General features: G+C 41.7%; 2 long non-coding RNA genes across 4 annotated transcripts in view; one reads left to right on the top strand and one right to left on the bottom strand.

The window, feature by feature from the left end:
• The window catches only part of LOC148127824 (uncharacterized), an 89816-nt gene extending 69172 nt beyond the window's left edge, over positions 1–20644 (bottom strand). For both annotated transcript variants that reach the window (XR_015740260.1, XR_015740259.1), the window contains exon 1: positions 19783–20644. This is a non-coding gene — a long non-coding RNA (uncharacterized LOC148127824). The remainder of the gene's footprint in view (positions 1–19782) is intronic.
• LOC148127825 (uncharacterized) overlaps positions 1–20695 on the top strand; it is a 64638-nt gene that overhangs the window by 648 nt on the left and 43295 nt on the right. For both annotated transcript variants that reach the window (XR_015740263.1, XR_015740262.1), the window contains exon 2: positions 973–1025. This is a non-coding gene — a long non-coding RNA (uncharacterized LOC148127825). The remainder of the gene's footprint in view (positions 1–972; positions 1026–20695) is intronic.

Raw genomic sequence — 20695 nt, forward strand, 5'->3', positions numbered from 1 at the left:
CAATTTGATTTTTCCTTTTTCTGATCAAAGTGATTCTGTTCAGTGTCTCTATCAATTTTAATTGAAAACAAAGATCTAGAAAAAGTTTGCATACATTTTAGTGTCCCTTCTTAGGAAAGACTTTTTTTTTGCAGTGTTGTACTAAAAAAACCAGGATGAATACAAACACTCAAAAATAATTATGTTTCAGGTAATGCAGCATATAGGTTTAGGAATTCTGTATTAGGTTATTTCACCTAATATGTGGAGATATAGTTCTGTCTAGATAATTTGCCCTGTAAGTCATTCCCGTATTGAATTTCTGTCATTTCTGACGCTGTGGTTATCAGTTGTCTGCATCCAGCAACCTGATAACAGAGTTACTTTTAGGATTTGAATCTATTTTTGTAAAGTGTAAATTGTGTTCGCCTTATAACTCCAACTTGTTAATTAGAAGCAGTCCTTGATCACTGCTGTAGTTTAAAAATTCTGGTGATTTTTTTCCTTCCTTCCTTCCTTCCTTCCTTCCTTCCTTCCTTCCTTCCTTCCTTCCTTCCTTCCTTCCTTCCCTCCCTCCTTCCTTCCTTCCCTCCTTCCTTCCTTTACTCCTTCCTTCTTTCCTTCCCTCCTTCCCTTCCTTCCTTCCTCCTCCTCCTTCCTTCCTTCCTTCCCTCCTTCCTTCCTTTACTCCTTCCTTCCTTCCCTCCTTCCCTTCCTTCCTTCCATCATTCCTTCCTTCCTTCCTTCCCTCCCTCCCTCCTTCCCTCCTTCCTTCCCCTTCCCTCCTTCCCTCCTTCCCTCCTTCCTTCCCTCCTTCCTTCCTTCCTTCCTTCCTTCCTTCCTTCCTTCCTTCCTTCCTTCCTTCCTTCCTTCCTTCCTTCTGTTGAAAGGTGTCAAAATGCCTTTCTTCTGAGGATTCGATTTTCCTGCTGTAAGAGCTCCGGCGCAAGGATACAGACAACTGCTTGAAAGCTGGATCTTTTTATTTTTCAGGAAGGTGGTGGACAGTGAGAAGTCTGCGTTCCTCGGATAGCTGGCTTCTTATGGTAAGTCCCTGCTTTTTATACCCTTTTCTCCCTTTGTGAGTTGATTTCGTGTGAAGGTTTGTATTTGTGCTTAATGTTTCAAATCTTGTTTGAGTTTGTCTTTATTCCTGCCAGATGGCAAACTCCGCGAAGTGCGGAAGGCAAACTCCACAGGCTGGTTAGATTGTATTATCGGTTTTTTCTAATCTCTTTTAGCTTTATAATGGTTTTTTTCATATTTGTTTTGTGGCAATCTCCTGTCTGTCTCTTTTGTAATTTATATTTTTTGTGTCTTTTGTCTGTTTGTTTTGCTTATTTGGTCTGTCCTGTGTTTGTAAGTGTTCCGGACTAGCAGGCTCGTAGCCTGCAAATCTGATTGGCCCGCTGATAACCGATCGTGATTGGTCGCCAAAGACTGATGCGATTGGCCAGTAAACGGGCTGCTGCGATTGGCCCTGCCAAGAGCGGCAATCTCAAATCGCCTTCATTGGCTGCCTAGCCGCAGCCAGCCCTATATAAGGGGCTGCTGCGGCTGGGGTTAGTTGCTCAGATCTGAAGTCAAAATAAAGAGCTGTTGTTGCTATCTGAGTCTTGCCTCCGTTCTTGAACCGTCCTCCCAGATCTAACACTGGCGACGAGGATGGGATACGGAGGCAATGAAATCTATTGAATTGAGCTAGCCGAAGGAGCACGTGGCTGACAGAGCGCAACAACGGCGACATGGCCAGCAGCGTTATACCACCCGCACCATTTGATCCAGCTAGCGAAGACTGGGACTCATATGTGGACAGATTTCAAATGTTCCTGGAGTCCAACAACCTCAAAGATGCCACGCCCAGCAAGAAACGAGCCGTTTTTCTAACCCATTGTGGGCCAGCTGTTTTTAAGATGGCTAAAGCCTTAGCAAAGCCAGCTGAGGTTAAAACCATGGATTGGGACACCTTTGCTCCCATTCTGCGCAACCATTACGCCCCAGCTGTGCCAACTCTCATTCGCAGACATGAGTTCTACCAGAGGGACCAACGTGAAGGTGAGAGCGTTGGGGATTTTGTGGCAGACCTTAGAAACCTGGGCAGTTTGTGTGGCTTCGCCAACCTCGAAGAAGCCATGAGAGACCGCATCGTCCATGGCCTCAGAGACCCGACCGTCCAGAGCAAGATCATGGCCAAGGGAGACATCTCGCTTTCAGATGCCATAGCAGACGCCACAGCAGCTGAAGCCACTCGTAAATCGGCAGCACGAATGCATCGAACCAGCGGGACCAACTGCCGACCCACCAACGATGCTGGGAAACCTACAGACAAGTACACATCGACCACCCATCATGAAGATGTCGAGTCATCCTCAGACAGCGAGGAAGAAGAAGTCCACAGGCTCCTGTCAGAATGTGAGCAATGGGACCAGCTGGGTTGTAAATCCAGCTACCAATGTGCCAGATGTGGGGGAAACCATCCCCGATCCGAATGCAGATTCTTAGACGCCATGTGCCGTTTTTGCGAGAAATGAGAACACATCACAAAGGTATGCAGAAACAAGAGAAATTCCAGCCCCAGATGGAGAGGGAGCAGCCCAAAGAGAAATGATGGCAACGCCACCACGCAGAGGGACCGCCCTAGCAACCAGTGGAACCGGTACAGCAGACCCCGAAGGTTTAACAACACACCCAGACGAGAGGAGGCTCATCAAACCATCACCATCGGCCACGCTTCATCACTTGACGCTAAAAAGATCCGAGTAAAGGTCACCGTTGAAAACAAACCATGCACCATGGAAGTCGACTCTGGGTCATCACTATCCATGGTATCCTGGAGAACACTCAAGCAGCTAATTCCCAACATCCGACGCCAAGACCTCAGCAGTCAGAGACTCATACTGAAAGACTATCAAGGCAACCGGATTCCAGTCGCAGGTACCCGCCATGTGCAGGTCTCGTTCAAGGGATAAGGCAATTCTACCACTCACCATCGTAGACCGAGACCGGCCAAGTCTATTGGGCCTTCAGTGGTTCACGCCATTAGGAATCGGAATGGCTGGCATCCATCATACTGAAGACAATGACTGGGAGATGGCTCTCGTCCACGACTTTCGAGAAGTGTTCAACGAAAGCCTAGGCAAGTACAAGGGGTCCCCTATTTCATTTAATCTTCGCCCCGACATTGCACCCATTTGCCTAAAACCACGCTGAGTTCCCCTTGCTCTCAAATTAATTGTGCAAGGACAAATTAATTGTGCAAGGCGTGTTAGAACCTATTGACCACGCCCGATGGGAGACACCAATTGTCACCCCCATAAAGCCTGATGGGTCCATAAGAATCTGCGGTGACTACAAGGCCACCCTCAATCATGCGCTACAGCAGAGCACCTACCCAGTACCAGATGTTCAACGTCTCCTGCATTCACTTGGGGGTGGCAAAATATACGCAAAATTAGATCTGGCCCAAGCGTATCAACAGCTGCCAGTTGATCCCAAGACTGCAGAAGCCCAAACTATAGTCACACATCGTGGTGCATTCAAATGCAACAGGCTCCAGTTTGGTGTAAGCGTAGCCCCAGGCATCTTTCAAAGCCTGATGGAGAGACTATTACAAGGGATAAAAGGGGTCGTGCCCTATTTTGATGCCGTATTAATAGCAGCACCCACAAAAAATCAATTAGAAAAATGCCTCAGAACAGTCCTACAGAGGTTCAAAGACGCTGGCCTCAAGGTTAAGAAGGAAAAGTGCCAGCTTTGCACAGAAAGGGTGGAGTTTCTTGGCTACCTCCTTGACAAGCAAGGAATCCACCCCACAGGAAAAAAAAATGGCAGCTATCAAAAATGCCCCAAGACCCAAAAACAAAACCGACCTCCAAGCCTTCCTGGGACTTATTAACTTTTATAACATCTTCCTACCCCAGAAGGCGACTGTTGCTGAGCCCCTTCATAGACTACTTGATAAAAGGGCATTCTGGATTTGGGGACGTCGGGAGGAACACGCCTTCCAGCAAGTAAAAGACCTCCTTACCTCAAAGGCAGTACTAATTCAGTATAACAAGACACTACCTTTGACTGTCACGTGTGATGCCTCACCATTTGGGGTGGGGGCCATCCTGAGCCACGTCCTACCAAACGGCTCAGAAGCACCAATTGCATTTTTTTCACGAACTCTATCAAAAACAGAAAGAAACTATAGCCAGTTAGATAAGGAAGCCCTTGCTATTGTCTCTGCAATTAAAAGATTTCATGAATATGTTTATGGGAGACCATTTTCTATTATAACGGATCATAAGCCACTACTTGGGATTCTGGCGGGCGACAAACCTACTCCACACATTCTCTCCCCCAGAATGACGCGATGGTCAGAATTTCTCGCTGCCTACGACTATCAATTAAAGTATTGCCCAGGGAAATCTATTCCCCACACAGATGCCTTGAGCCGCTCACCGCTACCCGAGCCACAGTAAGACCCAGCTCCCACACTCCCGGTACTGCAAATAGAGACAATGCCATCGCCTCCACTAACGGCCCAAGACATCGCCTTTGAAACAAAAAGAGACTCTTGTTTGGCACGAGTTCTTGGCTGGGTGGAGAGGGGATGGCCAGATTACGACACTAAGGAAATGTTTAAGCCGTTTAAAAACAGACAAACAGAACTTTTTTCACAAAGAGGGTGCCTGTTGTGGGGAGACCGAGTTGTTGTACCAACTAAGTTACAAAAAAGGGTCTTGCAAATGCTACACGATGGACACCCGGGCATCGTGCGTGTGAAAGCGCTGGCAAGAAGTTACGCCTGGTGGCCAGGTATGGACAAACAAATTGAAACCTGGGTCGCCTCTTGTAACAAATGCCAGGAAAACCACTCAGCTCCACCTAAAGCCCCACCAGCAGAATGGGAAACACCCAGGGGTCCTTGGTCTTGCATTCATATTGACTTTGCGGGACCTACAAGAGGCCACACCTTCTTAATAACTGTAGATGCCTACTCAAACTGGCTTGAGGTCAATAAAATGAAAGCAACCACTACTGAGGCGGCCATTAAAAAACTGAACAGACTCTTCGCCACACACGGGTTACCAGATGTCCTGGTCTCTGACAATGGGCCCCAATTTACTGCCTTAGCCTTTGAACAGTATTTAGCGGAACAGGGCATCCAACACGCACTCACATCGCCGGCTCATCCTGCGGCGAATGGCCAGGCTGACTGAATGGTTCAGTTTACAAAGAAAACCCTGCAGAAAATGGATCAAGGTAACATCCACGACAAAGTCACTAGAATGCTGCTCCTGCAACACATCACACCAAACAGCACGACCAACAAGAGCCCAGCTGAACTCCTGATGGCCAGGAAACTCAGATCGCCTCTAGATCGTTTGCACCCTGCCTACACCCCGGAAAAGCCCCTGGGTTCCAGCAGCAAGCACCATGTTTTCAAGGTAGGAGACCTTGTTTTCGCAAAAAAATTTTCTGGGGATCCCCTTTGGATTCCTGCCCAAGTAACTCAAGTTACAGGTCCCCGCTCCTACTGTCTACTCACCACTGATGGCAGAGCATGGAAACGCCATATTGACCAGCTGTGCTCCAGACTAACCACATCTTCCAACCCTGACCCTAACTTTGACACTGGGGGGGAGGGGAAGCAGTGAACTCAGAATTAGAACCAACACCTGTTTATTCTGAACTAACACCGAGATCACCACACCATGGTTGGCAACACTCACCAGCTGCAGCTGAGCCTGGACAGTCAAACGCTTCGCCAAGAAGCTGCAACCAGGCAGGTTCAGCGAACCCCGGGAGCCATGGCAGTAACAGCGAGGCTGAGGACTCTATCACCCCGGAGGCACCAGAGGAGAGCCCTGACCATGGCACCGGTTCACCGTTCCTGTTTGATCCAGCAAGCAGTCCATCTGAACCCGGATTTGAACAGGGACAATTGGAATTGCGTAAGTCAGGTAGACAGGTGCGAAGACCTGCCTACCTGCGAGACTATATTACTCCACCCCTTAAACGGAACCGAGAGGGGAGGGGTGTTCCGGACTAGCAGGCTCGTAGCCTGCAAATCTGATTGGCCCGCTGATAACCGATCGTGATTGGTCACCATAGACTGATGCGATTGGCCAGTAAACGGGCTGCCGCGATTGGCCCTGCCAAGAGCGGCAAACTCAAATCGCCTTCATTGGCTGCCTAGCCGCAGCCAGCCCTATATAAGGGGCTGCTGCGGCTGGGGTTAGTTGTTCAGATCTGAAGTCACAAATAAAGAGCTATTGTTGCTATCTGAGTCTTGCCTCCGTTCTTGAACCGTCCTCCCAGATCTAACAGTAAGGGTTTCCTTTTCTTATTTGTCTAGTTTTCTTAATTACTTAGGCTTTTGTCTATAGGGATTCTTTAATACCTTTTATTTGATTCCTTTTCCTATGTAAGTTTGTTTTATGGCTGGCCTAATGTTCCCCTTGGGCTTTTCCTGTTTGAGTGACACTACTGTCTTCGTGAAGTTCCCTTTCCTTCCTTCCTTCCTTCCTTCCTTCCTTCCTTCCTTCCTTCCTTCCTTCCTTCCTTCCTTCCTTCCTTCCTTCCTTCCTTCCTTCCCCTCTCTCCCTCCCTCTCTCCCTTTCTTTTACACAATTATGGGATGTCTAACTTTGGAATATCTTTATGAACACTTTAAATATTTCTTTTCTCCTTGTCTTGTGTCTCATTCAAAAATTTTGTCCAAGGGCAAATTCTTTTTCTTTTTTTTTAATATGAACCAGACTGGCAAGGCTACTATGTGCACAGAAGGATAAAGATGTACTCAAATTACCCAATATGTGTTTTGCAAAAGTTGACTTTTAAAGCAAAGTTGCAACATGTCACACAGTTTTGCAACATAGGGTGGAAAATGAGCACCTATGTTGAAAAGACATTTCTCCCTTGGGTGGTTGCCTTGGAACTACTTCTAGGGTATTATAAAATTCCTATTCATGCATTCAGATGAATAATGGGAATTCAAAGTGGGGAAAGCACTGGTGATATATTCATTATATCCATCTCCTACATCCATAAACATGCCTTTTGATTTTGGTTCATTCTGCAAAAATGCAGATTGGAATCATGTCCAGCTTAACATGCTTAGGATTTCCAATTGGCTGAATTTGTCAGTTATGAGGCAAATTGTAAACACATTCATCTGAGTGTTTTTAGAAACCCCCAGACTATTGCACTAATTGTGATAATTAGTGACAATCAGAAGTACAGCTGGCATGCATGAATATAAGGAGGCCAGTTTATATTAATAGGACCGTAAACAAAATGGAATACCATATTTCTTTTTACTGATCAGCTGTAACTGAATGCAGAATATATTCCATCCCAAAGATAGTAATAAAAGGATTTTATTGGCATTATTATTATTATTATTATTATTATTATTATTATTATTATTATTTATGCTGGAACTAGAAGTATTGAAAATGGAAGCTCCCTGAAACTAACCAAGAAAAGCAAGATATGATGTGATTTCCTTGTTCCTCCCACATATAGTACTATCTGTCATTGCATGCATATGTTTCTTTTGGCCACATCTTTCTTCAGGAGAAGGATAAGTTGATCTCTAGTCTACCATGAACATTTAGGGTTGGCTTGAAAAATATAAGTCTAAATGCCTATTGCTAATGCTATTAAACTCCAGTCCCATAAACAATGGAATTTTTCTTCCACACTGGTGATGCGACACCATTTTCCATTTTTTTTAAAGACAATAGGCTACGTTAAAATTTTCCAAACTGGTTGAATGTCCCCTCTCTCTAATTTTCTATGTCTTTTGAAACCATATTTGTTGAATGGCAGGGAAAGTCCTATGAATAAGACCATATACATAGTATATGGGAGTGGTATAGAGCTGCAGTGGCGCAGTGGTTAGAATGCAGTACTGCAGGCTACATCTGCTGACTGCCAGCTGCCTGAAATTTGGCAGTTCAAATCCCACCAGGCTCATGGTTGCCTCAGCCTTCCATCTTTCTAAGATCGGTAAAATGAGGAGCCATATTCTTGGGGGCAATATGCGGACTCTGTAATCACTTAGAGTTGTAAAGCGGTATATAAGTCTAAGTGCCAGTGCTATTGCTATTATTTGGTAACAATCAAATAAAATCAGTCCTCATTTTCAGGAAATATGGTTAGATTATTATTCTAATCAGCTCTTGATAACAACATTTGTAAAATTATGCACATTAACTTTATATGTAGGTAGTTAAACTGTAATATATAACACAAACTAAAGTTCTTTTAATATAGCACAGTTATTGAAGCATCATATTTTTTGTTTCCTATGAGTATAAAGCTAAGCTTACTTATGCAGTAATACTAAATAAAAAGGAATTATTATTATTGTTGTTGTTATTACTTAAATTTAGGAGAAATAAGGTTATAATGTAATGGATCAAAATGAATAGAAGAGGGCAAATATTGCCCAACCTGTACAATTGTTTAAGATCTGATCATCGATTTCAAGGAAATGAACTGAAATGTTGACTAACTTTACAGATTATGGGTAATTTAATTAATAGCTTAATTGCATAGTGGGGGAGCTTGATACTAATGGACAAAATTCTGCATAAATTTAGGATAGGTTCATGAAGGGTGAAGTGCTTTGGACATCCTATGACGATGAATATTTCCAGAATAGAATAGAATTCTTTATTGGCCAAGGAATTTGTCTCTGGTGCATAAGCTTACAGTGTACATATAAACAGAAAGTAATAAGTCGTAGGTCATAATCGTAATTACAATAATTAATTATAAGTTACAAACAAGAATGGATAAACCATAAGAAACTGATAGGAAAAGATTATAGGAAAAATGAGAAGATGAAAAAGAATGAGAAATGAGACAGTGCTGTGGGAATTAAGTGTTCAGCAGAGTGATGGCACAGAGGAAAAAACTATCTTTATGTCTGGTTGTTTTGTCATGTAATGACCTATAGAAGTGGTGGCTAAACTTTTTGGGCTCCTGCGCCAAAAATTGTTCGTTTGCTTGCACACTCTCACTTGCGTGCCAGCACCCAGAAGGCAATACACACACACCCATGCCTCCTATGCATGCGTGCGTAATCCCCACCCACCCCTGCCACCCCTTACCTGCACTGTGCCTCACAGCTGATTTTCAGCCAGTTTGAGGCCTTTTCCGGCCTCCCAAAGGCTTAAGGAAGGCTTCTGCAGGCTTTGCAGGCCGAAATCTAGCCCCATTTCGTCACTTCTGGTATTTTTGGAAAAATACCCTTACACAGTTCATTTGGGGATTCGAGGTGTTGTAAGATGTCTTGAATCCTCAAAGAACTGTATTAGGGTCCTTTTGATTTTGGTTAATAAGGTCAATATTAGGAAGGAGCCTATAGAACATAATACAGAGATATTCAGACACGCAGGTGCATCATTTAATTATCCAGAATACATAGTTGCTGAGTGGCAGTATGTGAATTTAAAAAAAGAAAAAACCCATTGCATTAGAGAAGATGTCAGGTGATAAGAAAATTCAGTCAGCTATTTATCTGTCATAGTTCACCTATTGGCACACCATTTATCAGGAAAAGAAAATGGTTATGTTAATAGAAAAAAGCAGATGTGACAATTTCTCTCTCTCTCCCTCTTTCCCTCCCTCCCCGCCTCCGCTCACTCACACACCCTAGTCTACTCCACTTCTGCAGCCTAAAAAGTTTGCACAAAATATTTTGTATGGCTGTTTCTCCTAATATTGTTTTATTATGCTTAATTTAGCAACCAATTATGTAACAATGCATTTTACGAACAACGCATTTTATGACTATAACTTTTCATACACACTCTTGTTCACAGAGTACATTCTTATACACGTTAGGGATCTGGAGTGCAGAATTTAGAAAAGGACATTTTGACAAATAACTATGTTTGGTTCATGTTTGAAATGAGATCATCTTGTATTTTAATATGAACCCAAATTCTTTCCTTCACCCCCATGTCCCTTGCGAATCTTTCAGTAATATGGTGATGTGTTTACTGCTAAGGACTAGTAAGAGAGAGATGGAGAGGGAGACAGAGAGAGAGGGAGACACACACACACAGAGGGAGACACACACACACACACACAGAGAGACAGAGACAGGGAGAGATAGGGAGAGAGAGAGGAAGTGGGGGGAGAGAGATTTATCTTTGAAGAGAGTCCTGCTTTTTAAGATTCCAAAATATTCCAATGTAGAATTTTCAAATTAGTGGGACTGGGCTAGTTTAAGGGTGTAGTCAAAGTTTGGTTTCTTTTTCTGATCAGATTCCTAACTTTTTGATACTGAGAGTAATCAACTTTACAGGATTTATTTAGAGGTTTCCACAGGATTAAGGAGCCTAAGATTTTATGACCAAATCCCTGTATTACAATCATGTGTCTTACTGGAATCTACCATGCAGCTGAGACATAGACTCTGAGAAACATTAACTAATTGCACATGGCAGTAATAACAAGAACAAACAATAGTCAGGCCTAGTTGTATAATCCCAGCAGAACACTGCTTGCCCAGGGCAGCCTCATGTGAGGTGGCTGCTTATTGCACAAGGGATTCCAATTGTGATAACCGTGTCCTGTGTGCAGTGGACACAGTTTGTGTTCTGGTTTTGTTGTTATTTTTTGCTCAAAAAACAGCCAGATACCCTAAAGCCTGCAGCTGTAATAGTACAAATGATGCAATGGAAACTAGATCTTGTATTACAAAGCAACAAAAATATGTCCTCCAAGCATTCATGGAATCTCTCAAACAACCACGTAGACATGCCTGAGAAAGGGTCAGCTTTTTCCTGGATTAAATAGTGCAGAAGAGATTACAAAACCAAGTTCTAGTTTTTGCTGCCTGGGAGGAAAAAGGTACTGGTCTGTCTTAAGAAGGGATTAATCAGGAGGCAAGGGAATGGTGGGCTCTGGAAGAGCACTGGACAGAAGGCATAGTAACACTTTCACTGTGTTCTTATAACTGTGACTGACAGATACAGTAAGTTGAACAAATATAGTAGTACTCAGGAAAGCAATTCTGTATATTTGGCCATCTCTTTCCTCTTCTGATTTGGGATTGATTTTAACTGCACCATTTCCCAAGCCAAAATGTTTTGGTAAGTGAGTAAATTCAGTTTTTCAAGAAAAGCAAAGTGATTCAGCTGTAAGAAAAATGGAATTGACTTGGGAATGGAACTCTGGCACACGCAAAGTTCTATATTGGAATTAGAAAAACCTGTCTGTAAAAAAAAAAAAAATGACTTGAACCATCGCCTATAAACAGGAAATGTATATGATGCTAAAATAATGAATCACTTGCACTGTTTATCAAAGTCAGGGAAAAAGCTGGCTCTTCTAAACTAAACAAACATGGCTTTATGAAACCAGCCCATGTGTTAGCTTTGCACACTGTATGATTCATCATGTTCAGCTTGTTTAATGGAAAATACTTGGTACCAATAGGTAATTTATTTTTGGATTTCAGTATATTTAAGCAAATGGCATCTATGCTTAGTTATTTACAATCCATCTTGTTAAACTTTATTAGCCTCACTTGTCTTTTTCACTATGTTAGTGAAACTAGAGTACAGAATTGGGGGAAGAGCAGTGGTGGGATTCAGCAGGTCCTCACTGGTTCGGATGAACCGGTTGTTAAATTACCCACCCACACTATCAAAGTGGATCCTGGGCACTGTGCTGCAATGGAGAAACGGGAAGTGGAGTGGCCAGTGTGAGGGAAAGAGAAGGCCGCTTTCCCTCTTTCTTCTCTTTGCTCCTTCTCCTTCCCTTGTGCTGGCTGCTCTGTTGTTCATTTCTCCATTGCAGCACAGTGCCCAGGATCCACTTTGATAGTGTGTGTGTGTGGGGGGGAGTAATTTAACAACTGGTTCACCCAACGTCAGGTCGGCTGTTGTGGGAGGCTCGTCCTTCATGTGCAGTGGAGCTGGAGAATGGGGATGGGCCACACCTCCCATGACAGCCAAGTTGGTCCTGAGTGAACTGGTTGTTAAATTATTTGAATCCCACCTCTGGGGAGGAGTCTTGTCTTGTGACTTTGTCAGGAACACATCACAGGGGAACCAAATATATATTTTTAAAGACTATCTTAATTTCATTTCTGAGAAAAGTATTTGTTTATTCATAGATTACCTTCCATTATGAAATAACAAGGTAGTTTACTATTCTTAGCATGTGTATTTATTAGCATGTGAGTTAGCCCTTTACTTTTTTTAAAATTGAATTGTGCCCCAAATTAAATGGCACTGATGCCCCCAAAGTAGTACCTGTGAAATTTTGTCAGAATTGGAATTTACCAATGAACCTAGCTGAACTCAGATGGTTCAAATATATGCAACGTTAATACATTTAAAGATATTTAATCATTTAAATGTCATAGAAAGTGCTGCAAAGTACTTCAAGTCTATGGATATGGAGGGAGATCTCAATTTATCTGATCTGGAGGCCTCACAGTAAGCTACAAAACTGTATATAGCCCCGGTCATCCATACACCTTTAGGTATTTTGAAACACCCACAACGGAGAAATGGCTGGTGAAGAGGACAGAAATATCAGATATGGCAGATTTAACTTTTTTGATTTAAGAAAGATCAGCAATATGGTATCTATGATTGGAAACCCCTTATAGATTTTTTGTTGGGGGAAAAAAAGAGAAAAATAAACTCTTTGAGTTATGGGTTTGAAGATTAGAAAGGGTAGCTTATGGAAAGAAGAAAATTATGAGGTAACCTTGGAGAGAAGGAAGGTAAAATATAAATAAATTTGTAACGGCTGTCAAAAAGATTGGAAGCTGCTTTTTTATAATGTTTTCTTTGTCTCCTATTTTCATTCTTATTTATTTACTATTCTTTCTTGTTCATTTCTTTTCTAATATTCATACTGCCTTTAGCTTGTTAAATTTTTCTTCAATTAAAAAAATATATTAAACACACATGTCCTTGGGCCTCTGCAATGGTGCCTTCCCAATTCAACATTTTATCTGATTTTTTGCTTTGGGATTAGCATGCCACTATGAGAGGTTTTTGATGAATGGGCAAGCCCCCTGTCCTCCTAAAAGGCAGGCATGGTTCTCAGAATTTCAAATTCATCTATTTGACCATTAAGCCCAGTCCTGTTTGGCTGGGGTTTATTACCCTTTTTTTAATCTGTCCTCTTGTCGCAGACCTTTGTAATGTTTCCACATTACTGTGAATCAATTATATGTCTTTGTATCAGTTTTTAGACATTGCCCTTCCCAATCCTTCCTTCCTTTGGCACAACAGATCTGGGAAATTGGCATGTGATTTTACTATCTAAATGCAGAAGTTGACAACAATTATCCCATAGCTTTAATATACATAGTTCCTATGAATCATCAATAAAATTAATCCAAACCTATAAAATAGATACCTTACTATATTGGAGTCACAATATATGTGTGTGCATGTGTGTGTGTGCCGTGTGTGTGTGTGTGTATATATATATACACATATACACACACATATGTTATGTATCTGTATAACACACACACACGTAGTTCTGAACAAATGGCCACAACTGAGCCCAAAATGTCTATTGCTAAGCAAGGCAGCTATTGAGTTAGTTATGCTTCATTTTATGACCTTTTTGTCACAGTTGCTAAGTGATCATTGCAGTTGTTAAGTGAATCATGTGGTTGTTAAGTGAATGTGGTTTCTCCCACTGACTTTGCTTCTCCAAAGCCAACTAGCAAACCAGAGGCGGCTAACTTTAATTCTGCTAACAACTGTGTCACCCAGAAAATTTTAAGTGGCCAGAGGACAAGGGTTCTTTGTGTTTATAAGAGTTTACTTGCTAAGCACATTCTGAACGTTGCAGTTTTTATATGGAGTAGGACATTTTCTGCATTTCGATTTGAGCTGATTTTGTCTACTGTCTGTTTGTGACTGTTGGGCCCTCTTTGCCTCGTCCGTGCTATTCCTGCCTAAAGACCTGTATATAGGAAATTGAAAAAAAATATATGCTATTTTGCTGAAGCTCTGTAGAGTTAATAGGCTCTGAAGGCCCATCAATGCTTCTATGCACTTTCCTTTCTAACAAAAGAATAAATGGACTACAGTCATTTGATGCTTCCCCATGGCAACTGAATCTTTGGTCAGACTGGACACTGAATCGCAAATCTATTGAAATTGAATCCTGTTGCTTTAAAATCTTAAATCTCCACTTTGAAAAGAATCTTCTTTGGAAACCCCTTTAAACTAGGGTTTCCTCGTGCAAATAAATATATGTGCAAATAAAACTGATTTACTTAATAGCATGCTGTATTATTCAGTTCATTTTAAATTCACCCTTGTTCCTGAAATAAAAGTAGAATGAATATAAAGAGTGGGCTTAAATCTGATTCAAGATTTGAAGGTGGGGGAAAGAAACTGGGAAATCTCCTTACATTTTTTATTTATTTTTCCTGTCTTAAAAAAACACCATTTGACTCCTCCCTCTTTTAATCCTTTTAAAAAAATAACATTCCCATGCTTATAGCAGCAGGAAGTGTTTCTTCTTGTGGTAGAATGAACACACAACTATGTAAATGCACAGTGTCCTGTGCCTAAATAATCATTCAAGGAGGAAGTGAGATATAAGTAATAAGAGTGATTGGTTTTTTTAAAAAAAAAATATAGAAAAAAGGGGGAGGGAAACCTTTAAGGCAAGGTGATTTTCAACGTTATTGTGGATTTTTGTACATCTTACAAAATAAACAACCTCTCCCCTATCCACCCCCACAGCAAAAAAAAAAAAAAGAGAGAAACCCTGCCTTTTCCAGGGAGAAAAACATACTGTGATTACCAAAATTGGGCATTTATCTATTTATCCATATCAGAAAACTCTGAAACTGGAAAGATTACAACAGGGAATTCAGCAGGGATTTGAAGAATTTGGAAAACTTCGAGACCTCCCTTACATGCCGAAAGGGTGCAAAGAACTGAATGATCCCTTCAGCTATTTTAAACATCCTTCTTTTCCAATTTGAACAATGAGAGAAAACAAAAGGAAAAACAGCAAACGCTATTCCTTCTTCATTCCTGTTTTGTCAGTCTATAACTAACAGGGTTTTGGGTTCCTCAGAGCAGGGGTCCCCAACCACCGGTCCGGGGAACGGTACCGGTCCGTGGAACAATTTCTACCGGGCCGCCGGTTTGCTGGGTGCCACCATCTTGTTTGATGAAAAAGTGCTTCCGGTGAGCTTTTCTGGGTAGAAAGCAGCGTTTGGGTGCTGAAAGAATCCTCGTGCCTTAGTTTCATCGGGGGGGGGGGGGCTTCGAACAAAACTAAGGCGCGAGGATTCTTTCAGCATGCATGGCAAGGCGAGCCGAGCGACCGTCCCGAAGCCCATCGACACAGGTACAAAGGAGGAGTTGAAGGTGGCGGGGAGAAGCGGGGGACGGCTGGCTGGCCGGTCGCTCGGCTCACCTTGCCATGCGTGCTGATGCCAGTACCGGGCCGCAGATGATTTTGTGATGCCGGTACCGGGCCGCGGATGATTTTGTGATGCCGGTACCGGGCCGCGGATGATTTTGTGATGCCGGTACCGGGCCGCAGCACAAAAAAGGTTGGGGACCACTGCCTCAGAGGACACTAATACTAAGATATAAGACCACTGTTACGATCTGGATGTTTTTGATTTTCTTGGGTGTACTTGTGTTAATGACTCTTTTCAGGTTTTTAAAAACGCATTTTAAAATTGCAGAATTACTTTGATGAGCCATTCATTCTTTTAACCTAAAATCATTCTTTTAACCTAGATTAGAAAAGAAGGAGGCCAGGAATTCCAGTCTTACTTTAGCCACAAAGGCAGGTGGGCCAGTCACTTTCTCTCAGCCCTAGGCAGCAGCAGGCAAGAGAGAAACAATCTTGCCAAGAAAATTGCAGGGCCTGGTCCAAGCAGTCTCTCGAAGTAAATATTGATTTGAAGAATTTCTCTCTATCTCTTTATATAAAAGTAAAATTTCAATCAGGCATAATCTGGGGTGACTTTGTGAATATTTGTTTATAGTTTTCTTTGCAACAGTTTAGAAGTATTTGTTATTCTCTTCTTCTGGGACTTTTTCTCTGCTTTCTAGTTTAGTTTATAGCCTTGGAATTTCCTGATAATCTCCCATCCAAGTACAAACCAGGTTACTAAGTAACTGTACAATTTTAAACAACTTGGGCTAGGTGCTACCATCTGTCCTGGAATCAATTTTATGTTTTTCCTTCCTGATTGCATTCTTCTGTCTATGTGCTGGGGATAATATTAAAGACTAACAGTTTACTTCCAATGTGTAAGATCAGAGGCGGTATTCAGCAGGTTCTGACCAGTTCTGGAGAACCGGTAGTAGAAAATTTGAGTAGTTCGGAGAACCAGCAAATACCACCTCTGACTGGAGATTTTACAGTATCCTTCCCCTGCCATGCCCAACAAGCCACGCTGACAGAACCGGTAGTAAGAAAATTTGAATCCCACCACTGTGTAAGATGCTCTGAGTTGCAACCTGCTAAACAATGAAAAGCACAATCCACGAACCATTTACTCAGTGAGTCATCAATTGTAAGTTACCCTCAGGTAAGCCTTAACATAAAAAAGAATGCTTTTATTCTGACAGCCATCATATTTCCTTCACTGTGGTTGCTAGACTTTCCATTGTGATGTTCTTTATTCAGATCATAAATTGTAGAGGGAAACCCCCCACTTTTGTTTCTGGCTATTTAAAAGGGCCAGGGATGGGCTTCAAAAATTTTAGCAAGGGCTTCTCTGCCCAGTTGCTGGGTGGGCGTGGCCATGGTGGGCAGGGGAGACTTTTTGCCCTCCCTGGGCTTTGGAGGCTTTCCTTGAGCCTCCGGGAGAGAGAAAATGGCCTCCCCGGGCTCTGGAGGCTCTCTGGAAGCTGGAAACAGGCCCGTTTCCAGCCTTCCTGAACTTCCGGGAGGCCCGTTTTTCGCCCTCCCCAAGCCTCCGTGCACGCCCTGCACTTACCCACATCCAAAATGGGCTGCGTGGGGACTCCTGGAAGGTAGGGGCAGGGTGGGTGGGGCCAGCCAGGAGTGGGATTTGGGGGTTCTACGAACTGCACAGAATCTTAGCTAGGGGCTGCGAACCCCCAGCAGCCCAACTCTGATAAAGGGCTATGCTGTTGCTTGAAAAGGTAAATTTGCTGCCTAATGTTTTCTTTTTCTTCTTGGTGCTATGCTACATCGCTGCCCCTTGCCTCCCCCACTCTTCTCAGTGATACCTTATGTTTAAATGTTTAGGTTACACGAATGCAGCGATGTGAAAATAAAGCAACCTCCCTCCGTACAAAAATAACCAAACTGTAACCTTTCAATCAGTGCATACACACATCCCTTGAGAGAGTAAAAATGTCTTTGGTTTGGCAGAAAATTGCAAACATCCACTGGCCTGCTCACCCATCTGCTCAGTCATCTCTCCTGAACTGTAAAAGTGCAATATGTGGGAGCTGCAAAATCTGTATGCAAAAGATGTATATTTAATTCGACTGAGATTTGCTGTCCCAGCAACCTTCCAAGCAATGATGCAAACCATTTAAAGAAACGAAAAAACAACAACAACCCAAGGACAGTGGCTCTGCTGTGTGGGCAGACAAATGGCTCTGCTTGATTGCCTAGAAATCGATACAAATACAACACTGAAACAAATTTATCAGTAATATGAATATTCTTAAGGAATAGAATTTTTGTAAGGTAAATATTTTGAGGCTGTTATCCCAAGGATTCTGGCATCTCTTAAAATATTTTTTTAGGGAAATGCCAATGAGAAGAGGCAAATAAAGTTCCCTAAAAGTTATTTATCTGTTGTTATTGACTATTTTGTGTATTCTACACAAAGTACCACAACTGTATTTTGGATCTGAAATGGGATAATTCTGAGCTCCAGGAAATCTAGCTAATTCCCTGCATGAATAGAACATATAATCTGGAACATACCTCTAAAATCCAAACGTCATAATCTGGCAGAAACATTGAGAATACAGCTGACATAAAATATTGGTTTTCAACCAATCTGAGTTTGCAAACCAAGAGATAACTGGAATGATTTTTTGATCTCCTTGCATTCGCCCTTTTCTACCATAAATTTGTCTTCTGTCTCCCTTCTCTCTTTCATCTTAGACTTTAGTGTGAATTGCTTTCTGTAACTTTGAGAAATATTATAATTCCCTAACCAGATTTGCAGACCCATATAAACACATTTACAAGCCCAAGTAGAGATGGGATTCCTGATTAGCTAAGAGTATCTAAGGTGGCTGCAAGAACAGACTAGCAAAGTTGGTAAAAATCCATTGATCTAAATAATAATAATAATAATAATAATAATAATAATAATAATAATAATAATAATAATAATAATAATAATAATACTGGTCTGTGATTTTGGAATGTTACACAAACACCTGCCATGTAAAACCCCAGAATTGGCAATTGTCAATAAGAAAGACAAGAAAATCTGGATAGCAGATGTGGCAGTATGTGGAGAGAGCAGAAGAGAAGAGAAAAAACACTGGAGAAACTCACAAAACACAATGTCTATGGAGATTCTCAGTCATCCACATCATGGTTGTCCCAAAGGTGCTTTTTCAAGAGGCAATTAGACTTTCTTGTTTTTTCTTTGAAGTTCCTTTTTGAAAAAAAAAAAGAAAACCTTTGAGACAACCATGACCTGGATAACTAAGAATCTCCATAAACATTAAGCTATGCACTTTGGGATGAACACCCTTTAAATGGTGTGGGAGGATGAATGGGTTTCCAGAAAAATTGCAGACTACAGGAACCATTTGTGCTTCAGTTTGAGATGCAGACAACACAGACTCCTCCCCAGCCTGGGCCTGGGTTCAACTATGAAGGGGCACAGGGCAGGAAGCATCCTGCGGAAAGCACAGCTCCACAACACAGTCCTTTCAGCAGTTTCAAGAAGGATCCACATCCTTTTGCACTATTCAGGTGACTCTGAGAACACAGACAAACCTCCAAGTGGCATCTATGATTCTCTAAAAGAATGCAAATGACCAGCTGTCTGCAAGAAATATAAATCCTTCCATGCCTCATAATCCAGTCAGAGCTGAAGAAGCTTCTTGGATGAGAAGTAAAACATCTTCAAAGAAAAACAAGAAAGTCCAGCTGCCTCTTGAAAAAGGGTCAAAAAACACAAAGATCTGCAAACAGAAATAGAACAACTGTGGCATAACAAAGCAAAGACAATACCAATAGGAATCTGGAAACATCTGGAACACCTTCAGCATTGACACCTAGAACACCATCAGCACTGACATCAATCAATTGAAAAAGGAACAGGTTATATCCTGCAATGGTACCTTTTAACACCACACAAACAGCAATATCTGGCTATCCCAGGTCCTTGGAAATGATGTGATAGGTAGATAAAAATGCCAAATCCATTCTCAACATCTGGCTGACTGTGCAACCAACCAGAATACACAAATGCCATAATGGCAATAAAATATGTTAACAAATTGTTATGTTAACAATTCAATGCTAATTCAGATATTCACCCTGTGGTAGCATAAGATCAGGTGATGGGATGCAAAGGGTTGACTGATTTGTTTTAAAGCCGGTTGTATTTCCAGGTTCTTGACTTCTATTTATTTCCTAAAGTTAATTTATCACTATGGTTTTTACTTGGAGTATAACATTAGTCAACCAAATGCAAAAGCTGCTGTCTATCTTGTAGTATTCCACATGATATAATTCAGGCTGTGATATTATACTGAAAGAACAGATTGCTTAATATATTTTCTGCAGCTGGGGAAATACATCAGAAGACTTACTCACATTTGAAAAATTCTTCTAGTTCGGGCTCATCCCTCTTTTGCAATAAGGGTGCTGAGAAAATGGCAACCTCCCATAGGGTCCAGAGTTTTCATCTGCGAAAAATGTTCACAATCATCTTATTCAGCCCTACAGTAGAAGAAGTATGAAAAGATTCCTGTGAGAAATTAGTTTAAGGCTGGGTTGCCAAATACAAATAGTCGAAATGCTCAAGATAATTTGCGCTTAAGTTTCTACATTAACCTTCACATAGGAAAAGGTGGGCAAAATTATTCTCAATCAAATTTGCAAAAGCCATACTTTTTCTCATGTCCAGACCTGTAAATTGACAAACTTCTATACAGCTGCATAATAGAGTTAATGCTAGACAGTGGATCCCCACCTTCTCCAAGTGTATTCTCCATGTATTTGTCAGAATTGCAACATAATAGTAAATTCCACACCAAAGTGATATGTGTAGCAACACTACCTGCCTTCATTTACAGTTACGTCAATAGTTGTTTTGCAATGCCTGCATTGCAAAACACAAGGTCAGGTTTTCGATGGGCCTAAGACTCAACACATACACAATACCATTGACACAACTTTCTGACAGTGATGTAGGAGAATGCCGAAATAAAATAAAAAAACCAAACATCCTTCTCCCCTAATTCTCAGTATTTTTGGTGAAGATTTTTCCACATGGGCATTTAGTACACAGACATCCTTTATGGAGTGAGCAGTGTTCTTCCAATAATGAATGCATTACTATTGCCCACGACATTAGTGACTATATCAACAATCCGATAGCAGGAAGTGTCATCTTTGTAATAAAATAAAAGGATAGTGATCTAACTGACATTGGCTGGTTGTATTAACATTTCATAGGCAGAAAATTGTAAATCTTCATTCGGCATCCCAACTGCTCTCTGAGACA

This window comes from Pseudonaja textilis, chromosome 1 (genome assembly GCF_049901715.1).
Source record: "Pseudonaja textilis isolate UNSWEBS1 chromosome 1, rPseTex1.2, whole genome shotgun sequence".
In the NCBI taxonomy this organism is placed as follows: Eukaryota; Metazoa; Chordata; class Lepidosauria; order Squamata; family Elapidae; genus Pseudonaja; species Pseudonaja textilis.